We start from the raw sequence: 12,456 nt of genomic DNA on the forward strand, positions 1-12,456 counted from the left end.
CCTAACATATGAAGGATACAGAAGCACCTCTTACTGGAGAATGGAACTTTTGACGGCATTGCCTTCACATTTTCAAACAAATCTCCTAAGCAATGAGGACTTGAAACAGGATTTAAAAATTACTGCCGTGAATCTAAGCTCTGTACCAGGCACAGTGTTCTAAACAAAACTACTGGCTCATTGTATATTAGGAAAGGAAAATTACCAACAATGCTAAACCACACAGTTCTCCAGATTCTAGGTAAAACCATGCAATAATTCATCATCAGGGTACATGCATGATGACAAATGAACAGGGTGGAGTGGGAATCTTATTAGCATAAAGGACATTTTTTTAACTTCAAAATTTCTCAATTTAAAAAAATGGCCAGAGAGAGGGACATGAGAAGGAACAATCTGAGGAGGCCTGGCAGCCAAAAATAAGAGCACTCTCCCTGTGTCCTCAAAGTGCTGACCGCAAGACTCTATCAGCAAAGAGGAAACAAAAAATATTGGCTGGACAGTGGTCACTGCCTCAGGTTCATTTGCAGCACATTTAAAAACTGGGATTGTGGGTGTAACTGAGTTAGAAAGAACAAAGAAGATAAAATCATTGTTCATGCCAAGGCAGGTTCCCCCCCCCAAAAAAAAATCAGGGTAGGACGTCAGCAGGTCGAAGGTCAAATATTTGTTTGTTTCTTCGACCGCCGGGAAGGTTCATGAACTCGCACCTATTCAGCAAAGCCTGCTGGGAAAGCGCTGGCACAAAAGGCTCTGCTCTGCTCGCTTGACAATGGAGCAGCGCGTCCTTGAAAACGTCTGTTTGTCCCGGGTTGCAAGCTAGGCCCAGTTGCCATGACAACCAAGCAACTCTAGAGACACCCACCTCTCCCCCCCCATCACTGGGAGCATCATGATGAAGAGGAGCCTGAAGCAGCTGCTCAAAGCTGAGATGGGTTTGGAACAGACAGATCTCTCCTCCTCCCCCCCCCCCCCGCCCAAAGAATGGGTGGGGTGTTCCTTGTCAAACAGAGCTCTCATTAGACATTTGGGAGACACAAATAGGCATTTGGATCTCTCATTCCCCTTCTAGGATGCACAGTCTTGTTTATTCCTTTGCTTTAGGGCTCACACTGCTTCCTCCTCCCTCCTCCCTGAGGCAGAAGGCACTGTGTAAACCCAGGAAAACCTGTTGCCTCCACCGATCCCTAATAATAATAATAATAATAATAATAATAATAATAATAATAATAATTTATTCATACCCCGCCCATCTGTCTGGGTTTCCCCAGCCACTCTGGGCGGCTTCCAACAGAAATATTAAAAAGCACTAATTTCTTAAAGATTTAAAGCTTCCCTAAACAGGGCTGCCTTCAGATGTCCTCTCAAAGTCTGGTAGTTATTTTTCTTTTTGACATCTGGTGGGAGGGCGTTCCACAGGGCGGGTGCCCTCTGCCTGGTTCCCCCGAACTTGGCTTCTCGCAGCAAGGGGACCGCCAGAAGGCCCTCGGCACTGGACCTCAGTGTCCGGGCAGAGCGATGGAGGTTGAGACGCTCCTTCAGGTATACTGGACCGAGGCCGTTTAGGGCTTGCCCTCTCCAACATTGAGAATCATGCTGCGTCCTACCACTCCCTCTTCCTCCTCCCCCAGCAAACTGGCCCCTTTCAAGCCCAGCATACCATGCACCCAAACAGATGGGTCAGCGTCATTGCAAAGGCAGCAAAGTGGATACAGTTCTGTTGTTTTGGGTCTGGCAAGAGAGTGGTTCCGATCCGTGTGACGGTGTGAGCTCCCATTGCTCTGTCTCAGCTTCTGCCAACCTAGCACTTCAAAAGCACACTAGTGCTAGTAGATATATAGGTAACACTGCAGCGGGAAGGTAAACAGCATTTCTGTGCGCTCTGGCACTCATCCTGTTGTCCCGTTGCACCAGAAGCAGTTTAGTCATGCTGGCTACGTGACCCAGAAAGCTGTCTGTGAACAAAAGCCAGCTCCCTCGGCCTGAAAGCGAGATGAGCGCCACATCCCATAATCGCCTTTGATTGGAATTAACCGTCCAGGAATCCTTTACCATTACCTTATCTTACCTTAGCTAGATGGGAAATGGGGAAATGGGAAAACACGGCATTGTGGTAGGGCCGTATTAGGATGGGATAGGGCTTGATTGCGCTCAAGGAGACTTTGGAGACTTTATTATAAGAACTGATTGATTGTCCCCATTTGACGGTGATGAGAGGACACCACCCATGTGGGCCTTTGGGCATGCTGTCGTCGTCCCCCGTCCCCAATTTAGCTGCAATTGTATGCAACAACCAAGTGGCCCCAGAGGGGGATAGATACCATGCTCATCTGCATCGAAAGATGCATTGCGAGAAGCCAAGTTGCAGGGAACCAGGCAGAGGGCATTCTCAGTGGTGGCGCCTGCCCTGTGGAACGCCCTCCTATCAGATGTCAAAGAGAAAAACAGCTACCAGATTTTTAGAAGACATCTGAAGGCAGCCCTGTTTAGGGAGGCTTTAAATGTTTAATTGTTTTATTTCATTTTTCTGTTGTAAGCCGCCCAGAGTGGCTGGGGAAACCCAGCCAGATGGGCGGGGTATAAATAATAAATTATTATTATTATTATTATTATTATTATTATTATTATTATTATTAAATGGAATCCAAATGTGCATCTTCACTATGGCCACCAGCTGCTTGTGCAGAAGCCTGCTTCCTCATTTGTCGCCCCCTCCCCAGCACCCCGTTTTTCGGGATCAGGGTAACTGCATTTCAGCCATCACTGGCCCAAGGCTACGGTTTGCACCATGTAAAAGGGGGCTCTCTGGAAAGTGGTAAGCTAGCATGATCCTGCACACATTCTCCTTCTCTGTGAGGAAGGAGGGCTGCTCTTGGACAAGGGCTAAGGACAGGGCAGGCTGGTACTCAAGGCAAAGGGCGGCGACGGAGGAGGGGGGGGGAGAGAGAAGGATGCAAAATCCATTCTGCTAAGGGATGCAAGTGAACCAAGTGCAGCAATTATGAAGAAGGATTTATGTTTGCCTGCCTTTAATCGGAAACTCGGTGTCAACAAGAAAAATCTCTGCTGTCCAGAGTGCCGGCTCCCTGCTTTATCATTATTATTGTACAGAAGGTTTATTTTGAAATTTAAGGCAAAGATGGCTTTTAAATTAAATTTAACATAGGATTTGCTACTTGGAACATGATGAGGGCGAGGTGTCCTTTGGAGTCTAATGACTCCGGGGACAGCCCCCCTCACCCAACCAAATGCTGAACAGCTGGGGACTGCCTATGCCCCGCCTCCCCACCCCTCCCCACAAAATCTCCCTGGCTCTCTGTGTCCAATCTCTGTGATGGAAGGAAACTACAAATGAGCCACTTCTCTCCCCCCCCCTTCTGTTGCAACCAGTAAATGTCTCCCTATGTGGGAAAGTGCTGCTGGAAGCAACCATTTAATTCAGCAAAGGAAGAAGTAGGGGAAACGGGGGTTTGGTTGGTTTTGTTGGCTGGCGAATTAAAAATAGGCAGACTTCCAGGACTGATTCTCAGCTTCTTCTTCTTTTACTCACCTTGTGAAAATAATTATGTGGAAGATGGCCTTGTGATTGAGCCTGCCATGTGTCCAACAAACTACATGTTGAAGATCTGTCAGGCATATGGGGTGGAGAGAAGGAATTCAAGGAGTGCTGGATACATTCTCAAGACACTGAAGAGGCTAGATCAGGCATCCCCAAACTTCGGCCCTCCAGATGTTTTGGACTACAATCCCCATCTTCCCCAACCACTGGTCCTGTTAGCTAGGGATCATGGGAGTTGTAGGCCAAAACATCTGGAGGGCCGCAGTTTGGGGATGCCTGGGCTAGATGCATTGCGGTGGGGGGGGGGGAGTTACAAATTTAGATGCTGCCACAGAGAAAGCCCTCCTCTGAGCTGTCATCCTCTGTGCTTCTGAGGGTGATGGAATAAAAGGACTTTGCCCCACCATGGGAGGTGAACTCATTTGTCTCATCCTACCACCCAAGTGGTTCTTTCAGATACCCCAGGAAAACACTAGTGTAACCAGGATCCAAATAGGAACCTGACACAGAGTCCTGTTATCTCAGGGTAAGATGTACTAGGCTAAGAGAGGGCCGCTACCAGCATAGGTCAGGAGGCAACTGCCTTCTCTCTACGCTGCCAATGTGATGCTCCCTAGATGTCGTCGGACTACAATTCCCATCAGCCCCAGCCAGCATGGCCAAAAGAATTGGATGATGGGAGTTGGAGTCCAACAACATCTGAAAGGCACCATGTCAGCTATCCTTGATCTCCTTGAAGCACAATCTAAGGGGGCAGTATGCCTCAGAATACCAGTTTCTGGGGAACATGCATGGGACTGTACTATTATGCTCGTGTCTGCTTGTGGGCTCCCAAAGATCATATGAAGGAATGCAAAGCTGGACAAGATAGGCATTTAGCCTGATCCAGCAGGACTTTTTGTGTGTGTTTTTTACTTTTAGCCCCAAGGTCTGCAAGAAGAGAGGGACTTCTTGGCAGGTTCTAGCAACTCTAAGCACTCAAACAGGGGGATCCATTTTCCTTGTCAAAGTGCTGCAAAGCCCCAGCCCAAGAAGGCAGGTGTCACACTTGAATGTTGCTCAGTAGTGGCACTGAAGTGCCATGCTCTAGGCTAGACAGCTTTCAAGTTCTTAGTAGAGTGGAGCAGCCTAGGTAGTTAGACCTGCACTGGAATTGAATGGCTGTGATACCTGCCAGAACAATGTCTGTATTCGTCTGGTACTGTCCTAGGTGCTGAATAACCTGAGATGAGTGGCCCAGCTACCTTCTACTTGCTACTTGTTGCTGTTGCACATCAATTCGCACAGGCTCTTGTCTGCCACAGTCCATATGAATATGGCGCTCCTAGGGATGGACAGAATTTGTCGATTTTGGTTTCTCTCCATTTTTCATTTCCCTAACCTTAAGTTCAGTTCTCCAAATTTCTGCATCTACCAGCAGATTTTATTTCTTGATTCACGAACATTTTAGTACCTGTTCTAATATACACATTTTTGTATGCAGTTTGGCCTAACACACTTTTTTAAAAACCAGCAATTCTTTTTAATATAATGCATTTCTGTATGTTATCTCTGCCAGTATATGCACTTTTATGCACACTTTCCTCTAATATAGACATTTTTGTACACCTCATTTAGCTGGAGAACTGCACACCAAAGTTGGGAGATGTGTGAATTTTGAAGGATGCCTGTGTTTCAGCTCACCTGTCATTTCAGTGCAGATGAGGTAGGTTCCCATTAAAATGTGAACTGAATCAAACTGATGGGAGTCCACAACATCTGGAGGTCACCATATTGGCTCTAGATAATGATGAATCCAAACTCATCCTCAGACAGCCTGACGGCAAATCATGATTTATTATTGTTTCTTAGGATCATATTTCAGGCCGGTGAGAGCCAAGTCACATGGCGTGGTACATAATGCTTGTCTTATGCACTCCCATAAAGAGCGGAGGAGAGATGCGCGTCTCTAAAAGGGTGGTGGACACAAACCAGGGTATTGGTGGCAGCCCTGTGGATGTCCACCACATGTCCCTGTTTTCTTAGAGGCAGGCATCTCACCACCAGAGACCTGCCATTCACCTGAAGATGCACAGCAGAGAGGGGAAACAAACCACTTATGACTTACAGCCTGATTTGGCAAGGGAGCATAACTTCTACTTAGTACGTGTGGTTCTAGCTTGAGCGAGACAGCAGTAGCAGAAGGCTAAGTTCCACTTAAATACCCGGTGGGATAAATGCATCCTGCATTAGATGAAATCAAATGGGCTAAAGCAGCGAAGGGAACGGGTGGACAGAAGCGTTGGGGAGCCCAGGCAGACAGATGTTTCCATGCCTCAAAGGCTGTGCACTGTGCATGCCATCTAAGTAACAAATATACTCTCCCATGGATGAACATGAATTTAAAAACAGAGCAGGCTTGTTGGCCAGCCAACTTGTTGAGTACTAAGATGGATAAAGTCATTGAGAAAGAAGGATAGCATTTAGCAACAAGCTCCTCTGCTCTATAAATCAAATATAGAAGTGTGGTTCTCATGGAATGAGAAGGGCGTTCCTAGGAAGACATAGACAGTAGGCAGAAAAGGGGCTTTGTCTGTAACTCTTCCCAATGCTTTTGATTTAGCCAGTGCAATGGGATGATGGAATTCTAACTGTTGCATCCCTTTTGCTGTGCAAAAGTTTCCCCACAGCAGGGGTGAGAAATCTCAGACCGAGGAGCAAAATGTGGCCCTCAAGTTTTCTCTGTCTGGCCCTCAGAACTCTTCCCAGCCCGCACTTCTCCCTGTCCCTGCTTCACACCATGAGTGTTTTTTGCCTGGCTAGAATGTGTCTTTAAACTCTGATGGTGCCTCCTTGCTTGTCTGGATGAGAGTGTGTAGAAACTAGCTCACTGGGCAAAGGTAAGATGTACATCCACTTTTGCCTCTGGAACTACCTGCCACTGGCATGTGGCCCTCATAAGGTTACCTAGAAGGGGATGTGACCTTTGGGCTGAATGCTACCTTAAAGCATTTATCCAGTGACTTCCTCCTCGCAGTATGAATGCAATGACTTGGCAAGCCGGTTGTGTGAATCCACTCTTGGGCATCAAAGGGCCTTGGGATAGGGCTGGCATAAGGCATTTAGTTCCCTGAGACAAAGGACAAGATGGTGTCCTCATGCCACATACCAGACTGACAGCTGAATGCTGGTATGGGGCAACCTCATCCACCACACCAGAGAACATCGGGCCAGCTTAGGGGATGCAGGGCGGGCCAAGCCGTCTACTCCCGTTTCATGCTATTTGCTATCTGAGGCAGATGCACGCTCTCTAATGGTAGGGCCGGCTCGGATGTGAGCTGCCTCAGGTGCTGGTGCACCTGGGGCGATACAATTGTTGTCTTTAAAGGGTCTCTGGATCATGCTACACAAAAGATGGTGTGGGAATAGAGGAGTGGGGAAAGTAGCTAAAACAGGAGGTTTGCTGAGCCCCTGATGGCCCTCTGTACATGCTTGGTGGGCAGACTTCATTCCTTTCATTTATTGCATTTATACCCCACCTTCTTCTCCAAGGAGCTCAAGGTGGCGTACATAATTCCCTGCTCTCATTTAACCTCCACAACAACCCTGTCAGGTAAGTTAGGCTGAGAGGCAGCCCTAGGTCACCCAGTGAGCTTCAGAGCCAAGTGGGGATTTGAACCCTGGCATCTTCCAGGTTAGCCCAGAGCTTCCCACATCTATCCATGTGCCCACACACCCCAGCAACTGATTCTCTGCTTTTGTGCAACGAGTCCCCAAGAAAAGAATAGCCTTAATAAATTTATGATACCCAATTAGCTTGGCCATTAATGAATCAGCATCTTTACGGTAACTCAGCCTTTAAACATGGACTTGAAATGGTATCCTGGCCACGGCTGTGGGATCTCTTCCAGATCATGGACATTGCGGAAGAGGGAGGAGGGAGAGCGGGCAGCGTAAAATACTAGTGGCACGGCTCCACTTTCTGCGATTAAAGGAAGGCATACATCAGGCATGGCAACATCTTGCAAGATCTATGGCCTCGCTCTTGGTGACTTTAAATTCCCTTATCTTTGATATGAGGAAATGGGGTTCGATTAAAGAGGGAGTCCGTGGGGAGCAGCCCGTGAAAGTCAGTGCCCGCTATGTTGGGGAGAGGGTTGGTCGAGGAGGGACAGTTGCAGCTACTGCAAGTTAGGCTCAGGGGGGCTGTTTGCCAGAGCTGCATCAGAAGCTGGCGATGAGAGCAATAAGAGGGGTGCTTGAAGAGGTCACAGCCTACAGCGTGAACAACTTGAGTGCATAAATGGATAGAGTGAGCGCTGGTGCCGTACAGCAACCACACACATATTCCTGCTCTCTGAAAAATAAATAAATTCCTGCAGGCCGAGGGAGGAATGAACTTGTGACCTTGGCCTGGTTTCTTGGCTGCTGGGCTAAATGAAGTGGTTCTCAGGGCGTGCCAACTTCTAAAACTGGGCAGGCCAGTGGCCGGGCCCTCCATTTTGGCTAACCATTTATAATGGCTGCAAATGACTTTGTAAAAACTCAGCAATGTGCACGGCGACTTCAACTGCAGCTAGGGGAGGAGGAGGGAAATTGGATGCAGGTGCCATTCAAAGGTGAACCTCACTCATTGGCACTTTTAGAAACTGAAACACAGACCCGTCCTCTGCAATTTGCACATCTCTGAACCTTGCAATGCACTTCTCCTGCTGAATCATGTGTACAGAATTGCGTACACTAGGGTAAAGTGCATGCGGGAATGCATGCATTAATCAAACCAGCATTAAAAAATGTGTTCTATTGGGGAGAGTTGGTTTGGGAAAATTGTACAGAAAAATGTGTATTTTAGGAGAAATTTGAATTAAAATGCTGGTGAATTCTCACGGGGACTTTAATCCCTCCCCCAACTGACTTGTTGTTGTTGTTTAGTCGTTTAGTCGTGTCCGACTCTTCGTGACCCCATGGACCATAGCACGCCAGGCACTCCTGTCTTCCACTGCCTCCCGCAGTTTGGTCAGACTCATGTTCCCGCAATCCTGTTCGTAGCTTCGAGAACACTGTCCAACCATCTTGTCCTCTGTCGTCCCCTTCTCCTAGTGCCCCCAACTGACTAGTGCTACTATAATCAGGCATATGAACCAGCTGCTTACGTCCAGAGACTGGCAGGTGGGCCAACCCATCGAGATCCCATTTTTAGGGGGGGGGGACATGTAAGGTCAAGCCACACTTCACATTCAACACATTGGTTTGCTATTTTGTGTTTGCACCCTCTCCTTTTAAAGTAGGATCCACCAGGGCTAGGGAATTGGGATCAGAGTGTACGAGGGAAAGGTGCTGACATTTATTTACTCGTTTTTTAAAATTTGCCATCAGCCTCAAATTCCAAGCTTTTATACAAGAAACTCTGGGAATTAGATTAACAGCTTGGGAGAAAAAAACTTTCTTGAAGGAGCACCTTACCTCAACTTTGCCCACTCAGCTGAAGAATCTGAAGAAATGGCACTTGTGAAAGTGACACATAATGTTTGCTCTGCACTCGCAAGGAATCTATCTCTCTAGTGTGGCAGCACCACCAAACACTGGAACTCCCTGCCCATTGATAGGAGGCAGACGCACCTGCTGTCCTATTTTCGGCACCTGCTAAAAATGTTTTCATTTAGGCATGCCTACCCGGACATGTGTGGGTCGTGGGTGGCACTGTGGTGTAAACCACAGAGCCTAGGGCTTGCCAATCAGAAGGTTGGCGGTTCAAAGCCCCGCAACAGGATGAGCTCCTGTTGTCCGGTCCCAGCTCCTGCCAACCTAGCAGTTCGAAAGCGTGTTAAAGTGTAAGTAGATAAATAGGTATCGCTCTGGCAGGAAGGTAAACGCCATTTCCGTGTGCTGCTCTGGTTTCGCCACATGACCCGGTCGTGCTGGCCACATGACCCGGAAAAACTGTCTGCGGACAAACGCCAGCTCCCTCGGCCAGTAAAGCGAGATGAGCACTGCAACCCCAGAGTCGTTCGCGGCTGGACTTAACTGTCAGGGGCCCTTTACCTTTACCCAGACATGTAGATTCAACAAGAATTTTAACATGCAATTTTATTTTAGAATGTATATAAAGGTAAAGGGACCGCTGACCATTAGGTCCAGTCGTGACCGACTCTGGGGTTGCGCGCTCATCTCGCATTATTGGCCGAGGGAGCCGGCGTATAGCTTCCAGGTCATGTGGCCAGCATGACAAAGCCGCTTCTGGCAAACCAGAGCAGCACATGGAAATGCCGTTTACCTTCCCGCTGTAGCGGTTCCTATTTATCTACTTGCATTTTGATGTGCTTTCGAACTGCTAGGTTGGCAGGAGCTGGGACCAAGCAACGGGAGCTCACCCCGTCACAGGGATTCGAACCGCCGACCTTCTGATCAGCAAGCCCTAGGCTCAGTGAAAAAATTTGAAAAAATAGAGGTTCGGCTTGTTTTTAACATTTGATCTTATTGGTTATCTTAACGTAGATTTTCTGTCTCATGCAAACTGCTTCAACGTTTTGATGATTAAGCAGCGGTATATAAATGCTCTGAGCTGATTTCCTGGGCTTTAGCCTATAATCTCCTAAGCAACACTGGGTGTGGCGCTCCCACTGATTGAGAAGCTGCTGCGGCACTTAATAAGGACATCTCCTCTAACCTGGCCTTGACACGGTAATAGAAGCTGAATGAATCTCCCTGCTGAGCTTTACCTCTTTTTCCTTTGTGTGGTTCATCTTCTGAAGCACATGGTAGGAAGATGTCCTATGGAAATCCCAGTGCACGAGGGGTCCTTGATTTAAGCTGGTTATGACAGTTTTATGGTTCATCCTCAAGTGAGCTGAGACAGCCTCAGTAACTTTTTAGCATCACTTAAGTTCAGCCTCGCAAGTTGCATTAGAACCCTGGATCCCAGAGGCAAATGCAGCAATTGTACAGAGTGCACTAAATCACGGTGCCACTCAGTAACTAAAAGTTCCTAATAAATAATTTTTACAGGGAATGCAGTCCATATATTACAGAGGGCTAGATGCCTACATATTTCAAGCCAATTGTCATATTTGACTAGCTCTCTTTCTGCGCAGCCTTGTCAAGACGCCAAACGACTGCTCAAATATGGGAGACCTTTTGGATTTGGCAATCATTAATTTCCCAGAGACTAAATAAGGTTGACTTTTAATGCAAAGCCGTTTGTAAGTGAACATGGCACCAGGGCTTACACGCAAAATAAACCAGCTCCCGTCGTTTTTCTTGGCGAAGGGAAGTGCTCTGCTGTTAGGGAATGCAAATTCCTGTGGTTAAGATACAAGGAGGTGGGTCTTGCTAATACGCCCTGTTGAAGCATCGTATTCTGAGATGCAGGCACTAGGTTGAGAGTCGTGTCTGGTTTACGGCCTTCTATGGGAAGCAGCACCATAAACTCTTCTAGGATGTGCAAGTGTCACTGTCTTTAGCCTCGATGAAGCTTTAACCTTCACTCTAGGAGAGATGTGATAGCTCAATGGTAGACCACATGCTCTGCACGCAGATGGTCCCAGCAGCAATATCTGTATCTCTGGGGATCTCAGGTTGCCCAGGTTTTTTTTTGGGGGGGTGCTGCCTCAGAACTCAGTGTGAGTCAGAATAAAGATATCTAGATGGCTCTGACTAAGAACAAAGCAATTTCATAGGTATGGGAGAGAGAGTGCACCAAACCTGCCAACTCTTCTTCTTTAAAGACTTGCTGTAGCATAGCAGCTAAGCGTCTGACTTGGGAAGCTCACCTGGTTCAAATCTCACATCAACCACAATCTCACTAGTTAGCCACAATTTTCTCAGCAGACCATCAGTGTTGGTGCTGACCGTTAAAGCCCTAAACAGCCTCGACTCACCATGCCTGAAGGAGCGTCTCCACCCCCCAATCGTCCAGCCCAGACACTGAGGTCCAGCCCCGAGGGCCTTTTAGCGCTTCCCTCACTGCAAGAAGTGAGGTTACAGGGAACCAGGCAGAGGGCCTTCTCAGTAGAGGCACCAGCCCTGTGGAACATCCTCCCACCAGATGTCAAGGAAATAAACAACTACCTGACTTTTAGAAGACATTTGAAGGCAGCCCTGTTTAGGGAAGTTTTTTAATGTTTGATGTTTTATCACTTTTGGTTGTTATTAATATTCTGCTGGGAGCCGCCCAGAGTGACTGGGGAAACCCAGCCAGGTGGGCTTCCCCTCCCCAAAAAGTATTATGGGAACTGTGGTTGTCAAGGGTTCTTTAGCTGTGATTCCTGCACTGCAGGGGGTTGGCCTAGAATAGATTATCTTCTATAATTCTTTATATGCTTATTGTCATATCAGATCGAACACTTAATAAATATCAGGTACAATCTAACCACACCTATAAGCTTTGTCCATGCAAATCAGGATAAATGCTGAATAAATGAGTCATCTGGAGGAGCTCTGAATGGCATGCAATGAAAAAAGAAGAATCATCTTGTAAAAACCCAAATTCAACTATCACAGTATTCTGTGCATAATTTCTCCCTAGGTGGCCCAACAGCTGGTGTGCAGCCAAATTGAACAGCATGTTGGATTTTGCCATTGTTTGGATTTGGCCACCAGACCTCGCATACTTGCAGCTTGTGTACTGAATGGTGACATTTTTTAAATGTTAGGCATATGTTTGTGTGTGGCATGCATGCCATGACGTCAGCGCTATACAGTGAAATAGGCACCACATCTCTTTGTTCCCACTGAGCTGACAATTCAAAACAGGCAGGAAACACCAGGGTGAGCGGGGGTGGGGGAGACGGAGAGGGAAGGGAGGAAGCATGCAGGCAAATGTCCTCACACAGCCATAAAGTTTGGCTACAGCTGGGAATGGAATAAGAAGGCGGCTGTGCAGAAAAGTCAAGGCCTTTGGACAAATGGAAAGAGGTGGT

Source organism: Zootoca vivipara, chromosome 2 (genome assembly GCF_965207765.1).
Source record: "Zootoca vivipara chromosome 2, rZooViv2.hap1.1, whole genome shotgun sequence".
Taxonomy (NCBI): domain Eukaryota; kingdom Metazoa; phylum Chordata; class Lepidosauria; order Squamata; family Lacertidae; genus Zootoca; species Zootoca vivipara.